This window comes from Felis catus, chromosome B4 (genome assembly GCF_018350175.1).
Source record: "Felis catus isolate Fca126 chromosome B4, F.catus_Fca126_mat1.0, whole genome shotgun sequence".
Taxonomy (NCBI): Eukaryota; Metazoa; Chordata; class Mammalia; order Carnivora; family Felidae; genus Felis; species Felis catus.
Genome location: NC_058374.1, coordinates 125203074 through 125219256, shown reverse-complemented (window position 1 = coordinate 125219256; position 16183 = coordinate 125203074). Strand labels below are relative to the sequence as shown.

Here is a 16183-nt window from a genome sequence, read left to right as displayed (position 1 = left end):
GAAAACTAACCCAATGTTGCCATGTTTGAGCCAAGGGTTTTTCCTTGAATATTGATCTGCTGGTCAAAGTTCCATTTTTTCTTTCTGGCAAAAATCATAGCCATTTAACATTATCTAAACTATCCTATTTCTGTTTCTTTAAAATGGAATAAGAAGTCAAAGATGCTTGTAAGAAATCTGATTGCAGAATTTTAAAGTTTTTCTATACCACAACTATTTTAATGCAGTTATTTTTAAGCATCTCATTACTCTTTTTTTTTTGAAACATTCATCCTCATTTTCATAAAAACAACCCCTCACCTGCAGTCCTGTTTCATCACTTTTTAACATTTGTGAAAATATTTATTGGTAATCAAGTGCATTAAGTATAATCAGCTGGATAGGTTTGGAAACAAACATTATTCCCTCTTGGTAAAAATACAATGACGGGAGAAGAAGAATCTCATTCTATAAAGGAGGCAATAGCCATGATTATTTAGTGTACCTGCAGGGCTAACTAGAGAAAAAAAGAGTGCAGATATAGACACATCATCCAGCCCTTCTGGAAAAACTGTTAAATGGACATCAGGTAGGAGAAGGTCTACATTACCTCTACTAAGATATGATTTGGTAATCAGCTAATAAGATATCTCAACTCAAGACAGCCACTCCTCCAATTTAAATACTTGTCTCCAACGATTCAAGTACTTTGGGGGGAAATGATATATTGGGTGACTGTCTTCCAGAAACAACTTAAGTCAACCATCAGAGTCTACCCATGCATGAGTATTGAAAGCCAACTTCTCCTTCACAATGATGCCAGTCTAGTCTTTCCCCTCCAGTCCTACAGGTTCTCATCAACTGGTGCAAGATTCTCACCCTGGTTACTCAAATAACACAACATTGCTGCTAAGCTACACTGGGCACATTGCTTCCCTGCCTAAAGCAGGCATCACACAGGAAGCCTGGAAAGCAGGCTTCCCTCCTGAGAGGCAAAGTGATAAGAACACAGGTCCCAACACAGGCCACATGGCTTGCTAGATGTGCAATCTTCAGCAAAATACTTAACCTCTCTGAGCTTTAATTTGTCCATATTGAATGAGGATTCATTTATTCAGAAAATGTTTTTGAAGTGCCTGCTACATGTCAGGCATTGTGTTAGGTCTGGGCATCCATAATGAATGGGCAGAGGTCCTGACATTGTTAAGTTGACATTCCCATGGGGGAGACATAGAATTCCAAACTGAGGTATGTGCTCTGAGGGAAAATTACAGAGCATTATACGAGGGTATGGGAGAGACTAATTTAGCCTGGAGAGGTCATGGATAATAATCATCTTTACCTCATAGATTCTTCTGAGGAATAAATGAGATTGGGAGCCTGAATAGTGCCTGGCACATGGCTAGAGCTCTGTAAATGGTCATTACTTCTGTTATTCAGCACAGTCAGATGTCAGCCTTGGGGGGGTTGACAAGTGTACAAATGCCACGTTTCCTGCTCAACATGCCATTCCTGCCTGCATTTCTGTGGCTCATTCTACCTCAGAGCTAACTGGCAGTGGGAAACCAAGTCTTCTTGGAGAAAGAGCAAATGGAAGGGACAGCAAAAAGGTCTCCTGGCATTTAAATGGAGCCAAAAAGGTTTCAGAAATATCTCGCTATTGCTAATGAGAGGAAGCCAATTCCTTTCTCTCTATCGTTTAAAAAAAGAAAGAAAAGAAAACTAGTAGTGAATGAATGAACATGACTGTCCTTAACCAAAGAACTCTTGGTGAGAAGGGTTCTTTGAGCAACTTGGGTAAGAAATAATACAAATAGTAGGATCTCAATCATCTCCATTTAGCCTTTCAAGAGTTATTCTGGCCATTTTCCCTGAGGGATCCATCCCTGCCTTGGGTTCCAATGAATCCATGCATTCTCCTGAATGGCACCTCTTCCCTGGCTTCATAGCCCAGCAGAGGGCCAACACAGTCTGGTTAATCAAGAATGAATGAATGAATTAATGAATGAATGAATGAGACTAACTTTTCCTTCTCCGTGATATTTTTCCTAATCTTTCTTCCATTCAACCTGGAGAAGTATATTCGAATCTCAAAATGTCAAGGCTAGTGAGCTGTGAGAGCTCGTCCAACACAGTCATTTTCAAATAAGTGTTGACACAGGACACTTTTGTCAGATGAAACTTTTACCCAAAACCCTACTGCAGAAAATGAGGAAACAAAGCAGTATTTTCCATGTAATGAATTCAAGTTATTTGTCAATGATTTTGATTGAGGTTCTCTGACGGATCCAACAAGTTATACTGTGGAATTCTGCATAATACAGATAGTTCCGTCCTATACTAGCTTCAGCATCTAATTTTTTTCTTTGTATTTTTGTTGTTGTTGTTGTTGTTGTTGTTGTTAGTGCTGCACAGGTGCCAGATCCTGATTTCCACAATCAGGCAATTACAATTTGTCGGTAATCTTTATGTGGTAAATGAGAAAAACTCCATTCAACTTAGATCAAAGGGGATAAAAGTGGAGGGGAGCATTTCTTTCAGCTCACATAAGGAAGAGTTAAGGGCTTTAGGTGATTCAGCCGTGAGAGTCTCTTCACCTCTCAGCCCTGCTCTGCCTCGGGTAGACTTTATCATCAGAGAACTCTCTGAGCTGGAGGGAAACATGGTCCCAGTAGCTCTAGGTTTACACTATAGTTAAAGCTCATGATCCTAGAAGAAAACAATGTTTTTCCCCCTAAAGTTCTGGAGAAAATTCAAGGACAGGCCCTGATCAGGCAGTCTTGGGTCACACGCCCTTTTCAGAAGGGATAACTACAGGTCAGGGAAATGGGGAACTCTTATTGGCCAGGTTAGGGCCATGTTGCCATGTTGGTGGTGAGCTAGGATCTGAGGTCAGCCCCTCCCATGCATGAAGAATGGGTTTCCCACAGGGAAGAGGGTTTCTGTTAGCAGAACAAGAAGTGAAAGGGAAATGTGCTAGGTAGACAAAACCCATAGCTACCAGAGCTCACTTAACATGCATAAATAGTTGCATACATAAGAGTTTTGATAGCTCACCTTCCTATCTCAGTGTAATGGAACAGACTCAGAGCTTGAAGGATAGCAGGAGTTTTTGGTCTGACAATGAATCACTAACAGTTATTCAGACTCCTTAATCACGAAGTGTTACCTTAGGAGGCATTTGATGAACACTATCTTCAGCCAATTTAAATCTTTCTTGTTTTGCAAAACCAGAATACTTTTCAAATATATCTTGAAACATTCAACAACATTTTTAATAATTAGAAATCTCAGTTCCTGTTCTGGAGGCTATTCACAAGATACTTCAAAACAATCTATTTTGTACTGAATGTTCAGTACAAATGTAACCTTTCTATTGCTTTAATGAACCTTTAGCTGTTGCTGGAGGCACAGCCATATTGTGAGCCCTACATTGCCATATTGAAGCCATTCTGCTTACTAAAGTCAGAACCGTAACAAAAACTTAAATATGGAAATGATCTATGACATTATATAGTCACACTCAGCATGTTCTATGTTCTGCTGTTCTACCCAGCTGATCTATTAAGCTAAGACTACGCCTCGCCCAATCTGTACTTGACAATGGCCTACACATGTGTTATAAGAATGTATTCACTCGCACAATTTTAGACAAGTAGATGAGTGCTGGCTTAAATTGTTTCTAAATATTAGTGTAACATCCCAGCCCTGCAAATCAGTGAGACTTCCACAAGAATTTTAAATATATGCAGAGCTCTGGTCCACAGTCTGCATAAACCATACAATACACGTTAAAAAGCACAATGGTGGTGGTTTTCATTTGCTACATTGTGATATATAATACATTCTAGTGTATGTTGTCTACAGTCCTTTTTAATCAACTTTATTGAGGAACAATCAGCATGCAATAAAATGAACCCATTTCAAGAGTATATTTCAATGAGTTTTCTAAACAATTAAAATTAATTTTTAAAATGATATTCTAGGGATGCCTGGACGGCTCCCTTGGTTAGGCATCTGACTCTTGATCTCAGCTCAGGTCATGATCTCACAGTTTATGGAATCAAGCCCCACATCGGGCTCTGCACTGACAGCATCGAGGCTGCCTGGGATTCTCTCTCTCTCCCTCTCTCTCTGCCCCTCCCCTGCTTGCTCGCTCGCTCTCTCTCTCTCTCTCTCTCTCTCTCTCTCACTCTTTCTCTCTCAAAATAAATAAACTTTAAAAAAAAATAAAATAAAATGATATTCTAGATTATAATCTTCAGCATTTACATTGGACCTAATCATTCCCATCTTAAAAATACCCTCCTAGGGAGATGGTTTTTGAAGCTGTCCCTGAATTCACAGCTGAGAGAACACGGCAACCCAGAAAACCAGGAGTGGAGATTGATCCTGCGAGAGAAAGGGGTTCATCATGGCAGATGACCTGAAGCGATTCCTGTAGAAAAAATTACCAAGTATTGAAGGGTTCCATGCTATCATTGTGTCAGATAGAGATGGAGAGCCTATTATTAAAGTGGCCAATGATAATACTCCAGAATATGTTTTGAGACCTGGTTTCTTATCTACTTTTGCCCTGGCAACAGACCAAGGAAGCAAACTTGGACTTTCAAAAAATAAAAGTATTATTATCTGTTACTATAACACCTACCAGGTGGTTCAATTCAATCGTTTGCCTTTGGTGGTGAGTTTCATAGCCAGCAGCCAACACCAATACAGGACTCATCGTCAGCCTAGAAAAGGGACTTGCTCCATTAGTCAAAGAATTGAGACACATTGTGGAAGTTTCTTAATCTGGCAGTGGTTTTGACGTACACCTTATTTTCATTATAACAGACACAATATCAATCCAACAATCTTTAGACACAGCAATGCTTGTATCCATATACTCAAGAAAGGGCTCCTTCCCCACCTTCCACTAAAGAAAGAGCTCATAGATATAATTTCTGGACAGATTGTTATCTTTTCTTGTGTAGGGTCTTTTCTTAATTTAATGAGATCTGGGGATACCACAGAAATGGTTCAGTACATCACAGCTCCCATGGAGTTAGTCCAGTCACCAGATATGCATGAGTTTCTATTCAGAGGGTCAGAATCAAAATGGTACTTAGATCCACTTGAGCCGTTAAGTGCTCCCCATTATATAAAATGCCCAGGCCTGCAGAATTTTTTATTGTGGATAATAATGAGGACGTGTTTTTCTTTCTATTGTTTTATTTCTTTGCATTGAGTGTGAGGAAGGTAAAATGGCTTTAGTAAAAGTAATAAAATCAGTACAACCACTACCTTTTCTATATGTATATTATTTTGCAATATAGGTGAATATTGCTAATTGATTTGCTTCTTCTCAGAGAGTGCTGCTCTTTAATGAAAATGAAAATGATAGCTAGTGCTTTCTATAACCAATCAGTGTTTTAATGTTTGTGTGTTCTTTATAAAATTTAAAAGTGATTCATTATTGAATTCTGCTTCCAATATTGGTGTGTATGTAAACATGATAGTATGGCCAATTTTTTTCATACATGAGTATAACTAAAATAGTACTTTTTTAAGTTAAAAAATATATATCCTCCCAGGGATTAACAAGACCAGGTACTTTTTAAATATTATAAAGCTATAATAATTAAACAGTTGGGTACTAGAGTATTATATTGGATGTTCGTTTGCTAGGGCTGCCATAACAACATACCACGAACTGGGAAAAATGTATTGTCTCCAGTCTGGAGACTATTAGTCTAAAATCAAAGCGTGGGCAGGGCCATGCTCCTTTGAACACTGTTGGGAAAAGGATCCTTCCTTGCCTTTTCCTGACTTCTGGTGATTTGCAGGCAATCTTTGTCACCCTGGCTTAGAAATGCATCATTCCAGTCCTCCTTTTTCATACAGCTATCTTCCCGCACATTTGTGTGCAGATATCTTCGTGCACATTTGTCCTGTGTCCAAATGTCTCCTTTTAAATGGACACCAGTTATATTGGATTAGAGGCCCCTCATGACCGAATTTTTATTTGATTTCCTCTGTAAAGACCCTATCTTCTTTTTTTTAAGTTATTTATTTATTTTTAAGAGAGAGAGAGAGAGAGAGAGAGGGAGAGAGAGAGAATCCCAAGCAGGCTCCGCACTGTCAGCACAGAGCCCGACTCCGGGCGCAAACTCGCAAACTGTGAAATCATGACCCGAACCCAAATCAAGAATTGGACGCTTAACCGATTGAGCCACCCAGGAGCCCAAGACCCTATTTTCAAATAAAGTCACATTCTGAGTACTGGCGGTAAGGACTTTAACGTGTCTCTTTCGTGGGACACAATTCAACCCGTAACAATCATGAATAGCAAATGGAGTAGAATTTTACCAGAAACTGACCCAAACACACGCTGAAAATTTATCACATTCTACTGTGATAAATGTGGCAGTTCAAACCCGCTGAGAAAAGATAGATTACTCTATACTTGATGTTTGAATAACCAGGTAACCGTCTATTATGTCAACAGCTAAGTTGTATCAATACTTCACACCTGGCACCTGATTGCTTCCCAGTTCCCGGTTCTAGTCTGCAGGGAGGTCCTGCTGCCCCTCCGTTCTAGGGAATACTTCAATAGTCTTCCAAAGAAATTCACCTTTTTGCAAGGACTGGTTTGAGTTGGTTTATGTAGCATGCAATCATTTCAGAGGTTGATGGCGTCCCAGTTGGGCACTCCTTTACACAAGGAGAAGTTTATACGTTCTTCATTAAAAAAAAAAAAAAAAAAAATCTTTTAATTCCTGTCTGTCATCCTGACTCCTTCCCAATACCATCTGGTGTCTTGCCTCTACCCGGAAGTAGACTATTTGAAGTCAATTGGTTCCTTCTGCATCTTCCATCATCCTGGGCCGCCAAGAAGAAGTGATCAGTCAAAGCAAAAGCTGTCCTTTGAGGGCCACTAGGAAGTCTGCAAAGCCAGCTAAGATCGCAGCTATTTTAAAACCCAGACATCTAAGTATTTGGCTAGGATCCAGAGTTTCCTGCCTCCCTGCAATCTCCTTCCAGAGGAGAATCAAACTGTGAGGAGGAGGGAAACCACCTTAATTGGACCTCTAATTCCCAAAACTATTGGACTCCTTACTACAGAGAGGGGGTTCCTTGGAAGCTGGCTTATTAAAATATTTTTTCTGAAACTTGGTGAGATGGAGGGCAGCGCTAAAACCAGACCGAGCTTAGTTGGTTAGAGACTCTTTCTCTTCCAGGATTCCTCTTACAGCTTTTTTCAAATAGTAACAATAACACCTAACTATTGGGCACTTATGCGCCTTGCATGTATATGAAAAGACTCCTGTGATTACATTATAGGATTCTCACAACAGCCCAATAAGGTAGGTTCTATTATTATTTCCATTTTACAAGTGGGGGAAACTGAGGCTCGGGGAGATTAAGCAAATTGCCCGAGACCACACATTTAGGAAGTGACTGAGCTCGAATCTGAACCCAGGACTTGTCTGACCTCAGAGTCTCTGCTCTTAACCACCACTCTGGGAATCCTAAACTAAAATGTCAACAGGCATCAGGGAGGCACAGAAAGGAGTAGTGCAGACCAGGGGGAAGACGTGGGGTGCGAGGGGCAGAATGGTGAGGTAGAAAGCCTGCACCCCATCTGGAGAGGATGCCCGATTGCAGCAACAGCCAGTCAGAGCCTTCAGGGAATGTGGTCCAGTGTGGCCACAGTTTCCAGTTTCAAAGAGAAGCTTGTAATCTTGGACTTTATACTAAATGTCCCAACTTTTAAATGTTGGGCACTGATTCAAACACTTTTTGAAATACATTGTGCAGGCCGAAAAACTGGCATCTGCGGTCCCCCATTAGGCCGGAACTCTGATTCTGCACTACTGTGTTTCCCGTGGGAGGAACTTTAGCCAGACCACCCCCAACCTCCCGCCCATTTCCTCTGATTGGTGAGCTTTGGCACAGGAAGTGGGCATGCCCAGGAATCTCCATCCTGGGAGCCAGCGTGGCTTCCGGGAGTGCGCAGCCTGTGCCCTTCAGGCTGGGTGGGAAAGCCCAACTATTCAAGGATGGGGCGCCCACAAACCCACTTCCTTGAGAACAGAAAACCAAGTTCTCCAAACTGCTTTATCAGAGCATGAGCTTCCTGTGACTGCAATACCAAAGTGCCACCAAATGGGTAGTTTAAAACGACAGATACCCTCTCACAAATCCGGAGGCTGGAAATCCAAAATCAAGGGGTCAGCAGGACCGTACTTCCTCCTAAGGTTTTTGGGAAGAATCTTTCCTTACCTCTTCCAGCTTCTGGTGCCTCCCCGCCATCCTTGGCGTTCCCCCGCTTGCAACTCATCACTCCAGCGTCCCCCTCTTCTTCACTTGCCCTTCTCCTTGTGCGTCTCTGTGTCTGTTTTCTCTTTTTATAAGAACACCATTCATGTTGGATGAGGGGCCACTTCATCCAGTACGGCCTCATCCTAACTAATTACATCTGCAAAGATGCTTTTTCCAAATATGGTCACATTCTGAGTGGACATGAATTTGGGGGACGGCAGGGAGGAAAGGAACACTCTTCAACACAACAGAATAGGTTCTTTTTTAAAAAGAGTTACATGTTAATCTCCACCTGATTCCGGCATCCATCTCCAAAAAGGTTCCATTTGAGAGAGAAAACAAGGGCTACTGTTTCTTTTTATTCTCCCCTCAGAAGTTTTTTGTTTTTTGTTTTTTAATTTAAATCCAAGTTAGTTAACATATAGTGTAGGGTTGGTTTCAGGAGTAGAACCCAGTGATTCATCACTTACATACAACACCCAGTGTTCATCCCAACAAGTGCCCTCTTTAATGCTCATCGCCCACTTAGCCCATCACCCCCACCCATGACCTCTCCAGCAAATCAAATATTATTTCTTTATCTCAAACTCCAACAGCCATATTCAACATTCATGGATGTTAGCAGTGTGCAACCTTTTTTTTTAGAGAGAGAGAGAGAGACCATGCGTGCACAGCAGGGAGAGGGGCAAAGAGAGGGAGACAGAGGATCCAAAGCAGGATCTCCACTGACAGCAGTGAGCCCAATGTGGGGCTCGAACTCACAAACCGCGAGATTATGAGATGAGCCAAAGTTGGACACCCAATCAACTGAGCCACCCAGGTGCCCTGTCCATGAGCAATCTTTAAACTGCACCATAATTAGGTGCATTTCTCCCCTCCATCCTTTTTTTCTCTTCTTCCCTGCCATTTCCTCTTATCATTTCTCTATCTTTGTGCTCCTTAACCACTCTTGTGTTGGTTAGGTCTCTGACAGGTGTTGCCATGCTGTAGTGGAAAGGCTTTAGGGTTGTACAAACCTGGATTCCCATCCCACCCTGCCACCTACCAGCCCTTAGGATCTGACTCTTTATGAGTGTTCAGTAAATATGTGGACTGAATCTGCTGTTAGATGAGAGGCCTTGAGATGGGTGCATTGCTCTCCTGTATCTCAGTTTCCTCATCAGAAATGTGGAAGTAATAATAAACTTCACAGGTGGAACACCCCTATGCTTGATGAAAGAGACAAGTCATCATGAAATAACAGTTCCATAAGGGCAAGACCAAGGAAGCAGGAATGTCACTTGGTGAATGGTTCTAGAAATAAAGAGAACCCACAATAGCGTTACCATAAAAACGGGGCAGCCCTGAAGACCTTTCAGGCTAGGCACAACACCAGGAGCTACTCCTGTAGCAGGCTCATGCTATCTCTTGCCCTCTCCCTCTCCTCTCTCTCTCTCTTCCCCCTCTCCTTTTCCATTGCCTGAGTGCCTGTTTCACAGCACCCTCTACACTCCCACACACAGGCCCTAGCCTCCTGCTTTTCCGGCCATGAAGTTTCTAGGTGCTATTGTCTTGAGCACTTGGAGCACTCCTGAGAAACACTTTGACTCTTCACCAAAGCCGCTGACATAGGAATTGGTTGGTATGTGTTGCTCCCAAATGAAGTTGTGTATTATTTTTTAAAGTGATCCTTCTCCATTAAGGCATAAGCAAGAAGAAAATGGATGTAATTGCAACATCAGAGCCTGAGAGAAGAGCAAAGCAACAGTGTGAGGGAGAACCTGGGGAAGCTTCCACAGGAGGAGCACCGTGTCTGTAGAGACCCATCATGATGATGAATGCCACATAAACACATAAACACAGCTTCCAGGGAAGGCGGGAAGGTGGGGTGAGGGACAATATGCGTCTAGGCCTTTGTGAGGCTAGGGAAGCCTTCCCAGAAGAGGTGATAATGGACACTGAAGGCCACCTCAGGGTAACGCAGATGAAGGAGCAGTGATGAGGTGAGCCAAGCATCTCAGGCAACAGGAGAAGCTGGTTTGAGAACTTGGTGACAAGGAAACCCATGACGGGCAGCACAGGCAGGGTCTGGGGTGTCCAGCCACAATCAACACCAGTGTCTGTGCTGAGCAGCAGGAGCATGGTGGGATCTTCACTGGGGCAGCCCCTGGGAGACGGTGTGGGTGTTCCCTCTGGCCAAAATGGCCTCCTAGCCCGACACTCTCTGCCTTCCTTCTCCTCCCAGAGTCGTGCGCTCTTAACATCCTCTAGTAAATGCACTTGCTGCTAAAATTAGTTAAAGCCAATTCTGTTTCCACAGGAGTCCTGCCTGTTACAGTGATTAGTATCAGGATGGTCCCAGGCAGCAGACACTCAAGGACGCGGGACTCAAGAATGGATTCTCCGGCCTGGTTCGGTCTGAAGTCAAGAGAAAATAGCTGAAATTGGAGGATGGGACTCTGGCAGCACAGGGCATTTCATGGGTAAATCCAGCAATTAAATTATTACCTGTTATCTCTTAAAATAAAATGTCCTTGTAAAGTAAAGCTGGGGGGAGGCGACGCACATGGCCACAGTCTTGAACAGCGTAGTGGACCATGAATTGAAGGACTATGGATGAGAGAATGGATCCTGGTCTCCACTTCATTCCTACCTACCTAAAAGGATTAAGCATTCTCACAGCAATTAAGAAAAAAATAAATAAAAAGGATTACACATCCACCATTTGTAAGTGCCTAGTGCCTTCCAGTAGGGTAAGCAGCTCAATCACTGGCACCTCACTGATGGGTTGGCCTAAAGGAAAGTTCCAGAAGACAAAGAGTGTAGGCACCTCTGAAGAGTTTCCCATAAGGGGGAATGGCGAAGCAGCACCAGCTGGAGGCGTGGTTCTCAAGCCTGCTGCAGTTCGGAACCCTTGAGATCAATTGAACTCTACTTAACCTCCTGATATTCCTTCCGTGTGGGAGGCATCCACTAGTGTGACACTCCCAGCCTTTCTCTAGCCTCCTCACTCTCCTGGTTGCTGGGGAAGAGGAGACACCTCGGATTGGAAAAACTGGGGAGCAGGCAGTGGTGTGCTGGTAAATGTTTAACAACTGGCTCTGTGGGGCCGAAGCCCTGGTGTGTCGCATTTGACGATCCCCGTGGCGTAAAGATTCCCATCTCGCCTTGGCCGGTTCCGAGCCACCAGCATGAAGTCAGGAAGAGATGTACACAAGCCCAGCCGGCCAACTCCGGCACACCGTGAGAGCAGGAACACCGACCCTTGTGCCCCTTTCTTGTTGGGATGTGACTGCCCACCGGAAATCTACCTTCTGGTCCCCTTTCCACACTGGAGGCTCTGCAGGGGCCTGCGTGAGTGGAGGCCCCTCGTGGTCCGGCACTGCCTGTGGCCGGGTGAGTGAGCATCTCTAATTCTAGGTGGGGTTCAGAATTAAGAAAACTACGAGCGCCGAGATACAAGCCACAATCCCTAAAGTCAGCTTTGTCACTAACAGGGGTGACAGCTTACTCTTCCTCACCCTTTGCCTAGAAGGCTCACCGTGCTGCGTTATGACAACCTCTACAACTTTGATAAGTCCGTGGCTTCAAGGATTAAATGAGATAGTACGTGGAAGGATCTAACACAGGCCTGACCCACAGAGTAAGTGCTCAGTAGAGGTTTGCTGGCCTTTCATCACACTCTTGCATGAAAGGACCCACTGTTCTTTTTCAAGTTGTGGAGGAGAAATTAAGCAGCAGTTCCCTATCTTTTCCAGTTGACATTTCGTGGTGTAGCGCCCCTGAACAAGCTGGCGATCCTACGCGTTTGGGCATTGCTCTCAAGACACTATGGAAACACGAATGGTATCTGGAACTTAGGTTCTGAAACCCTCAGGTAAATGAAATGAGCAAGGATGAAATTATAGTCTGTGCTGGGGAGAATGCTGGATGGCAACGACTTGCCCCCTACTGCGCGCAGTGTGCACGTTCACGGCATCATCGGCGAAGACTGGTGCTCTCAGGTAAAAGGCGCCGTGGGACAGCTGCCGGTGCCACCCGCACACCACTAATCTTGGCACTGAAATTGGCACCACGCCCATCTTTCCACGGAACACCGTGTGTCCTGGCCATTCCCTGGCGCCCATCATCTAATACTTCCTCAGCTTTCCATGCCCTGTTTTGTGTTTTAGATACATTTTCTTTTTTTTAGATCTAGTGCTCGATTTTTTTTAGATCGATTTCCAAACTGGACTCCCTCCCACCCCCAATAATCTGCCCCCATCAATATTGGACTTGATTGTTCAAATTTAATTCATTAGAAGTTCAATAATTTTGCACGATTAACCCTCTGATCAAGAATCAAATTTCTTACCAGACCTTGAGAATTCAAACTGTTCACACTATTGAATCACTTGACACAATACCTGTTTTTGTCTTTCTGAAATGCCATGGAAAAAAATCTATGAGAAAATCCATATATGATCTGTATTCCCAACTTAATCTGGCTCTTTTATTTCTGTTGGAGCCACAAGCATGATGTCAAAAGGTAGAAGTGAGAGAGAGGCTGGTGCTTAGAACAGTGTAGAACTCTGTAGAACACACAGAGGCTCGGTACGTGTTTTTTGAGTAGATGAAGAAGTGGACACCCTAAGGAGCTACGTGAATAGCTTTGGGCACTCTCTTTTTCCTCTCATCCCCACTCCCCTGGGGAAATATGTGTGGATCCACTTACTTCCGGACAACTGCAAACTAGTAAATACTAAATCTGCCCCTTTCTTCTTATTTCCCTTCTCCAGTGATTCTTCTGTGCAGTCAAGAGTGAAACAGGGGCGCCTGGGTGGCTCAGTTGGTTAAACGTCCTACTTAGGCTCAAGTCATGATCTCATGGTTTGTGGATTCGAGCCCCGCATCGGGCTCTGTGCTGACAGCTCAGAGCCTGGAGCCTGCTTCGGATTCTTTGTCTCCCTCTCTCTCTGTCCCTCCCCCGCTCATGCTGCCTCTCTCAAAAATGAATAAACATTAAAAAGTGTTTTTAAACTTGTTTAAAAAAAAGAATGAAATAGGCTGAATTCGTATCAGAAATGGAGAAATGAGAAGGAATTATGTCTTGGCTTAAGAAAAATATCTGGAGGGGCACCTGGGTGGCTCAGTCAGTTAAGCCTCTGACTTGGGCTCAGGTCAAGATCTCACAGTTTGTGAGTTTGAGTTCCATGTCGGGCTCTGGGCTGACAGTGCAGAGCCTGGAGCCTGCTTCTGGTTCTGTGTCTCCTGCTCTCTCTGCCCCTCCCCCACTCATGCTCCACCTCTCAGTCTCTCAAAAATAAATAAATGTTAAAAAAAAGTTTAAAAAAGGAAAAGAAAAATGTCTAGAAAAATATGTATAAATAACATAGCTTGCCATGTGATATAGTATATGTTCCATTATGCAAGTAACTGCCATGCATTATGAGAGCAACCCAAATGCAAATAAGGGTCCGTGTGGTCCACAGCAGTGTCCTTGTCACAGACAGAATCTTGTGATACTAATGATGATGTGACTGAGCTCTTACTCCACCTTCAACACTCTTATAATCACTTTACATGTATTAACTACTTTAATTTTCACATCTCTCTGAGAGGTAGGAACTATTTCTCTCTGGGCTCTTGGTTTCCTTGTTTGTAAAGTGGAAATAACATTTGTTCCTGTGGATGGAGCTAGAGTGTCTTATGCTAAGGGAAATAAGTCAGAGAAAGACAGATACCACATGATTTCACTCATATGTGGAGTTAACAAAACAGATGAACACAGGGAAAGGGGCGGGGGAGACAGGGAGAGAGGAAATCCACAGGAGATTCTTACCTATAGAGAACAAACTGAGGGTTGCTGGAGGGGAGGTGGGCAGGAGGACGGTCTAGATGGGTGATAGGTATTAGGAAGAGCACTTGTTATGATTGGCACGGGGTGTTTACATGTAAGTGATGAATCACTAAATTCCGCTCCCGAAACCAATTTTACCAAATGTTAACTAACTAGAATTTAAATAAAATTTGAAATAAAATATGGTTCCTATTTACTATGATTGTTGCAGAAATTCAATGAGTTATGCCTGGCACATTGTAAGCACTCAGTACATATTAGTTTTTAATGACTTACCATTGTCACTGGCTCCATTTTATAAAGTAGGAAACTGAGACACAGAGAAGTTAAGTAAATTACCCAAGCTACACAGCTAATAGGTGGCAAAGCCAGGATATAAACTCCCTGCTGTTATGAAGAAACTGCTGTTTTCTGGAATCCATGAATATATTAAAGAAAGATACCGGTTACTTCCGTCGGCAATAGAGAATGAAACGGCTATTATAAGCTAGGTCCACTAGGGGGCAGTAGACGCGTGCATTACACAGACATGACGCTAGCCCGAGGGATTTTGTGGGGTTTTTTAAGACCTTAAACATTGAAAGTGTTATCACAGATATTTATGCCGATTGTTAAGGAAGAAACTGATTCAAATTATTTCCCTATTAAAGCGTAGAATACTTCTGTGAGGATTAAAAATAATATGTCTGGTAAACTGTCAAGCAAATGAAAGGACTCCTTCCATCAACATTCAATAAACCATTGTTACTCTGATGAGCCTGGCACTGCCCTGCTGCTGGGGGTCAGCGTGTCCCAGGCGTGACGTTCACTGACCAAGGAGAGACAAGGACCGGCCACGCCACTGTACCACTCTCCACCCACCCCTGTCCTGAGTGAAAAGAGCATGGCAGTGGTCCAGACACATGATAGCGGTGCTTTGGTCGGCAGTGGTGGCCCAGAGAAGGCAGTCCATGGGCTCGGCATATATTTGGGGCAACTGGACAAAACTGAACTTGGAAAACACTGTGGTAGGTGCTGTGTTGGAGCCCAAATGCCAACAGGAACGCAGGAGAGGGAGTGGCTAGTTTTGCCTGGTGATGACATTGGAATTCAGTATTAAGATCAAAAAGAGCTTGCAAGTCAAATGGAGGGAAATGGAGAAGCAGTCCAAGAAGAAGAAATACTCTGAATAAAGGTTGCAGAACATGGAGGGTGCTTGTGCCTTTAGAGGGTGCTCAGCAAGCCCTGTGGGATGAGCTGGAGGGAAAGGAGGCGAGATATCCATCCCACTGCCCCCAACTCAGAATATTACACACCCAAGACAGGTGGAAGAATAATATTCTACCTTGAAAAATAAAGTTCATGTATTTCTGATCACAAAAGCCTCACACACATTTTTGGGAAATGTATTAAGAATGTATATTTCATCACTCACAAAAAAGCAGGATTTCCTTGTCTCACTTATAGACATATTATTATATTTATGCAGGTGTCCCCTGCCTTTTGAAAGCTTACGTTATGCCACTTCATTTTTACAGAAGATCTACATTAGTACCTGTTTTTGCTAACCAAAAGAAATCCAAAGAAAATGTTTCCTCTTAGGAAAAGAGGCAGAGAGCCACCTGGGTGGTCAGTCAGTTAAGCGTCTGACCTTAGGTCAGGTCATTATCTCACAGTTCATGAGTTCTAGCCCTGAGTTGGGCTCTGCACTGACAGCATGGAGCCTGCTTTGGATTTTGGATTCTGTATCTATCTCTCTCTCTCTCTCTCTCTCTCTCTCTCTCTCTCTCTCTCTGCCCCTACTCTGCTCACACTCTCTCTCTCAAAAATAAATAAACATTTTTTTAAAAAAGGGGAGAAAGAAGAGGTGGAAAGAGAAAATAGCATTTGTTTTGCAGCAAGCTGAGCCAGTAAGAGGCAACACGTGCCCCGAGCAGTGAGGGTGGCCAACAGGCTCCTTCTCCTGGGAACCATACTCAGCACTCAGCATTTAGATCAGCATCAAGCCACCATAGCTGTGAGCTATATCTTTGAGCATCTGTGCTTTATCTCAATTTATTTTGTGCATCCATCAGCAAGGTGTGTCCTAAGGTATCAGAA

General features: G+C 43.4%; 1 pseudogene; it reads left to right on the top strand.

The window, feature by feature from the left end:
- The first annotated feature begins 4329 nt into the window (after window positions 1-4329).
- LOC109501758 lies at window positions 4330-4772 on the top strand (annotated as a pseudogene).
- The last annotated feature ends 11411 nt before the right edge of the window (window positions 4773-16183 follow it).